Raw genomic sequence first — 6,980 nt, 5'->3', positions numbered from 1 at the left:
ATTTTTCACAGCCTCCTTCGCTCATGTTTCCCGAGCGCGCCGATATTAACGGAGGGCAGCGTACGTAATAAACTCTACTGTCACCTGTTCTTCTGTGCGTGCGAGAGATTAGCAACGCTTGTACAGTCGCAGACGAGATAGTGCGTTACTGCCTGAGATTTCAGAGCTTCCTCTTACCGCCAGTGAAAGCAAACCATCCGGCATGTCTCGTCTTACCTTCGGATCAGGAACCGAAAACAAGAAGCGACAACTATACTGAAAACCCGAAGACGCCGGAGCCGACGCCGGAGCTCTGCCACGAAACGCGTGTGGAGTGATAATCGGGGGAAATGATGGAAAATATGGCAGAAATGTGTGCCTGAAGCAGTGTGAGGAGTTCACAACAACAGATTAGAAGCTGAAGAACGACAGGTTCAGGTCATGACAGGCCGATTTCTTTTTCCAGTGAAGGATAAAGGGGATAAAGGACATTCTTGCAAATTAGAAGGAAAATGTGTGTAGTCACTCAGGAGGATCCTCACTACACACACACACACACACAGAGGTGGACAGAGGCTTCTCTGCACTCGTTGCCCTTTTCTCTCAAGTCAAACAGTGAAACTGGGTGAATGAAGGAACAAACAGATTTATGCACCGTGTGTGTGTGTGTGTGTGTGTGTGAGAGGAGAGAGTGTGAAATTTCGTCTCACTTTCCCGCCCACCATGCCGGACAAATGCAAGTTTTATGTCAGGAAGTGTAAATAGTGATAGCACAAACAGCAGGCACTGTGTCTGACATTTCAAGAGCAGAGAAAGCGTGCGAGACGGTGAGAGTAATAACGAGAGCGGGCCGAGACAGTTTACCTCGAAACATACACGCGTTGGTGCGCACATGACAACGTCTTTCCTTTGTGTGTGTGTGTGTGTGTGTGTGTGGTGGTGTTTTTTTTTTTTTTTTTTCCCAGTTTGACTAATGCGACGTTCAGAAAGTGAAATTTTCAGTATTGACGCATGGCTCCGAGGCTCCGCCCATCATCCATGGAGTGTCTGATCGTCCTTTGGTTTTGTGCACGTTTCTGTCGCCGAGCTTCAGAATCACGTCAACTTGGCACACGGGTTCCTATAAGAAAAACACAGGGGGGGAGGGGAGGGGATTGGGGACACTTGGGGATTTTTGAAGGGTGATACGATGAGCTTTTCCCCAGAGCACGCTGTAGAACAGGATTGAAAAAGCAAACCTTCAGGACTTCCTGTAACGGTTGAAAAGTGATCAGAGCGTTCGGTTTGAAAAAGTCATCGGTGAGCAAAATACTCTCTTCAGTGGTCCGTTGGTCGTTCGCGGTTAGTCGATTAGTCCGCTTTCAGGCGAAGTTCGTCGCCCTTGGTTACAGACTGACATCTGTCGTGCGAGGATAATCATTTACCAACAGATCTGACAGGAATGTTGATATTCCTGACCGTTCTCCTTGAAGGAGATCAAGCCTATACGCTATCTAGGAATATGGTCAGCTATTGTCACTAGCTAGCGTATGCTTGGTGTTCATATTCCTTGTTGCCTAGCAACAACATAGAACATAAAAGGATGTCTCTACGGCTTTAATCGGATGAACGGAGATTGTACTGTGTGTACGTTCGGCAACAATTTTTTTTATGATAGGCAAACATACAAAGCTACTATTTTCCTATGTAACTGGATAAAGGTGGGCTTTCACATAACTTTCACATAACACACACACACACACAAAAAAAGCCATGTCACATGACCAGGAAGTGCTATTTGCACAGCGCTCTCAAAATCGGATGAATTTTTTAATATTTAGGCAAAACTACTTCAAGGAACAGTATCTGAGATAAGGGAACATTTACTTTTTGTCATTTAAACCCGTTTTATATATTTCGAGTATTCTGTTAAATGGCCAAACGTAATTGTTGCCATACGGCAACAACATGCGATGCTGGAACTGTGGTGTAAAAAGTAGCAAAAACAACACTAGGCTGCTCTAATATATTGACATTTTTTCACGTTCGGAGTAATTTAAAAAAAATAAATAAATAATAAAAAAAACGGTCGTGATTTCCGATCATTTCTGACTAGCATTTCTCTGTGATTGGATCCTGGGTAGTTATCAGATAGCTGTGAGTTCAATTCAAAACCCAGGACTCTCAGAAAGACACGATCGGCTCATCGGATTCTCTGCTCCGCATTCGAACTGCATCCTGTTTTCAGTCCAGAGTTCGCGTCTTTAAAAGTGTCTCCCGGCTGAATACGTCGAAACGCACGTAGCACTCCGCACGGAGCAGCACTGAATCCTATATCGGACACGTAGGGACTCGTACTCGAGGCGAAACGTGACCTTGTCGTTATGCCTACTTCTCTTTTTTTCCATACTATACTTCCTTTACCGTATCTCCATCATCTAAGTTTATACAAACATTTATTTATACAGCCATTTAGAAAACGGCCAGGTTTTGGGCTCTGCATTGAAAGGAGAAAGGTACACATGGTCCTAAATCAAGATAATCCCGTAATATTGTGAGAAACCATATTATGGCGGTCTGCTCAGATCGAATTTTTTTTTTTTTTTTTTATACCATATGATTTTCTGAATGAGAAACAGATCGAGATTTCTCTCATGCTTTCCAGATGTTGGCTGGTGGACTACATATCCCCCCCCCCACCAAGAAAAACTTTATAGAGATCCTCAGAACAAATCATTCTGGATAAATTCCTTGTATCCAGCATGTAAACACAGTTCACTTGGTTCAAAGTGACGCGTCGTGTTTTCTCGAATGCTGCCCGGGTCCGATCGACGTCTTTAACGTCATTCGTGCCCCTCGAACTCGTCAAGAAGATCTCTCACCGTCGACACGTTCTCATAGGCAGCTGGATGAACAGTGTGTGAATCGCAAACAGTCCCAGTAATTCTTGTGTTTTACAGAAGTGTGAATGACACACATATCTCAAGGCGATCAGTGCAGTGCAAACCCGAGAGCACGGTACACTTGCAGAAGTCAGTCACTGCGTGTCAAATCCTGCAGCAGCCGAAAGAAGTTGACTCATAGCGTTCAGGTTTGGTGTAAAATCAAAACAAGCTCCTTAGAAGAAGACGAACACAGCACGCTCGGTCACGGAGTCACGCTTGGGCCGCCGATGACTCATTTCAGGGTGAGCTTAATTGACGTTGCGGTCGCGGCGAAACCCACGACGTGCCAGAATAACGTCGGTGAGGCAAGGCAGGCCTTGACAGAGGCCCGAAAAGATGCGAGGACAGGTCGTGCCAGCCGGATTTTTTCTTTTTTAAAGTGCCAGAGACTGAGATTACGTCAATTACTGACGAGCCTCAAGGGGAAGAACGCTAACCGCCATTCATAACACCAAGCTCCAACTCAGCCTGCTCAGGTTACCTGCAGTGCAAGCGAGGCTTCCCTCCCTGCACAGACAGATACAAAAAAACACAGGCACAATATTCATTTTTCACAAGGCATCTGGTTGAAACTAGAGGTGTTTCTGTGGGACGCTACTACAATATCACATGAGCAGGAGGTTTTTACTTTCACGAGGGAGTGAGTGGTCACGTGTGGTCACAGTTTATTCACTCACTGATTGTAACTGCGTGGTCAGGCTTGTGGTGGTTTAAATTATCCTACTGGACTGTTTATATTTGTGTTTATAGACTGCTTATCCTACTGGATTGTTTACATTTGTGTTTATAGACTACTTATCCTACTGGATTGTTTATATTTGTGTTTATAGACTACTTATCCTACTGGATTGTTTACATTTGTGTTTATAGACTACTTATCCTACTGGATTGTTTATATTTGTGTTTATAGACTACTTATCCTACTGGATTGTTTACATTTGTGTTTATAGACTACTTATCCTACTGGATTGTTTACATTTGTGTTTATAGACTACTTATCCTACTGGATTGTTTACATTTGTGTTTATAGACTACTTATCCTACTGGATTGTTTACATTTGTGTTTATAGACTACTTATCCTACTGGATTGTTTAGATTTGTGTTTATAGACTACTTATCCTACTGGATTGTTTAGATCTGTGTTTAAAGACTGCTTAAGCTACTGGGCTGTTTATATTTTGAGAAATAGACAACTTAACGTAATGGGCTGTTTATATTTGGGGATACAGACTATTTAGGCTACTGGTTTGTTTATATTTGGGGAAATTGGCTACTTACCCTGCTGGGCTGTTTATATTTGGGGATATAGGCTACTGGATTGTTTATTTTTTTGGAAACAGACTACTAAGGCTACTGGGCTGTTTATATTTTGGGAAATTTAAACTACTGTATTGTTTATGTTTTGGGATATAGTCTATTTGGGCTACTGGATTGTTTATATTTGTGGATATAGACTATTTAACCTACTGGATTGTTTACATTTGTGGATATAGACTACTTAGGTACTGGATTTGTTTTGGAAATAGACTACTGGGGCTACTGGATTGTTTATATTTTGGGAAATAGGCTACTTACCCTGCTGGGCTGTTCATATTTGGAGTTACAGACTATTTAGGCTACTGGTTTGTTAATATTTTGGATATAGACTATTTAGTCTACTGGACTGTTCATATTTGCGAAATAGGCTACTTACCCTGCTGGGCTGTTTATATTTGGGGATAGAGACGAATTAGGCTACTGGTTTGTTTATATTTGGGGAAATAGGCTACTTACCCTGCTGGGCTGTTTATATTTGGGGATATAGCCTACTGGATTGTTAATTTTTTTGAAAACAGACTACTAAGGCTACTGGATTGTTTATATTTTGGGATATAGGCTAAATAGACCTGGAAATGTGAAGGATCTGGAGAGGTTCTGTATGGAGGAACGCTCTCAGATCCCTCGCCATGTATTCTCCAACCTCATCAGGCGTTATAGGAGAAGACTCAGAGCTGTTATCTTGGTAAAGTGAGCTAGCACAAAGTATCGACTAAAAGGGTGCCGATAATTGTTGCAAACGGTATATTTGTTTTTGATAAACCTGTCTTTTATTTGCAGTTTTTTTGCAAATATTTCTGTGAATATTTTGAACAAAAGGTTAAACAATAAAGACGATTTTTCTCAGCCTCCTTTGCTCATATTTACAGAGGGTGCCAATATTAATGGAGGGCACTGTATTTTGCTACATGGAATCATGAATTTCATGCTTTGGGGCTTTCCTGATGGAAGGTGAATGTGTTTTTGTATACAGTCGTCTCCAGAAGTATTGGCACCCTTCAAGAGAATTTTTCAAAACTGACTGTATTCATTCATTCTTGAAAAAAACAAAACAAACAAACAAACAAACAAACAAACAAACAATCATTTTAATTGAAACAACAGAATAAACCTCTTACCTTTCCTCAAAACAAAAAATAAATAAATTCTCATAAGAACCTATTCTTGAAACCCCTAAACAAGAATTAGACTGGCAAAATTAATGGCACCCCCAAGAGAGTATATTAAAACTAATGCAAATAAACAGGATTTCCCCTCAGTTTCCAGAAACACTATGTTTAACCAAATATTAAGGTTGCACAGAATTAACGTAAGAGCTTTATTTCAGCAATACAATCCCCTCTGAAACTATTGGAACAGCAAGGCCAATTCATTTTTTTTCTTGCTGTAGACTGAAGACCTTTGAGTTTGAGATCAAACGATGGATATGAGAAGAGAGTTAACATAGAAAATAACACATTTAGCATCAGCCCAGCCAATGTGTAGGCGTATATGTGACTCGCAGGTGTTTCTTGTTGCCCAGGTGTGTCCTGTTAGAGTGAGCGTTAAAACAATAAACAGCTCTGAACGTCTACTTTTTGTTTTAGCCTTCAGATTCACCGGTGAACGCTGCATTTGTTGTTGAAAAGGATAAACCAACATGAGGATCAGAGAGCTGTCTATGGGAGAAAAGCGAGCCGTTTTGAAGCTGAGAAAAGAGGGAAGATCAGTCGCCGCACACGCATCGGGTATAGCCGATACAACAATTTGGAACGTCCTGAAAAAGAAAGAAACCCCTGGTGTACTGAGCAACAGACACTGAACAGGTCGGCCAAGGAAAACAACAGCAGCTGATGACAAACGTTGTGAGAAGTGTGAAGAAAAACCCCAAAACCACGGTCGGTGACATCACCAACAACCTCCACAGGGCAGAGGTGAAGGTTTCACTATACGCCGTTCGAAGAAGTCTTCGAGAGCAGGAATGTAGAGGTCCTACTACAAGATACTACAAACCACTCGTCAGCAGTAAGAATCGGAAACCCGGACCGGAATCCGAAACGAACTACAGAGACGAGCCACAGAAGTTCTGGAACCGAGACGAACCTCTACTGAAGTGATGGAAAGGTTCAAAGTGTGGAGAAAGAAAGGATCTGATCATGATCCAGAACATACAAGCTCATCTGTGAAACATGGTGGAGGTAGTGTCATGGCTTGGGCTTTGCTTGGGCTGCTTCTGGAACATTCTCACGAATCTTTACTGATGATGGAACTCATGATGGTAGCAGCAGAACGAATTCAGAACTTTACAGGAACATTTTGTCTGCCGAGTCACTCCGGATCGGGAGGAACTTCATCATGCAGCAAGACGACGAACCAAAACACACTTCCATCTCAACAAAGAACAAAATATCCATCCACGTGACTCGGTGCCATGCATCGCTATTCTCCCAGTATGCAAAGCGGGGGCTCGGTGATCGAACCTGTCCTGAATGCATTTCCGTTAATAATCATAACAACATGTATAATGATTATGATCGCGTTACAACGTGATACGGACGCGTCTGTAGTTCATCACGGATGCCACCTTGATCGAAAGCTCTTATGAACTGGATCGCTTTCACAAAGGGTGCCAATAATTCTGGAAAAAGAGAATTTCTGTGTCGTGTGAAAAGTGAAAAAAAAAAACCAAAACAGAGGTGTTAAGTCCACACCCGACACAAACAACAGGGAGAGTCACACAGGATGTGCACGCACACGTACACACACACACACACACACAC

The sequence above is a fragment of the Ictalurus punctatus genome, chromosome 2, assembly GCF_001660625.3.
Source record: "Ictalurus punctatus breed USDA103 chromosome 2, Coco_2.0, whole genome shotgun sequence".
NCBI lineage: Eukaryota > Metazoa > Chordata > Actinopteri > Siluriformes > Ictaluridae > Ictalurus > Ictalurus punctatus.
This window is presented reverse-complemented; position numbering follows the sequence as displayed.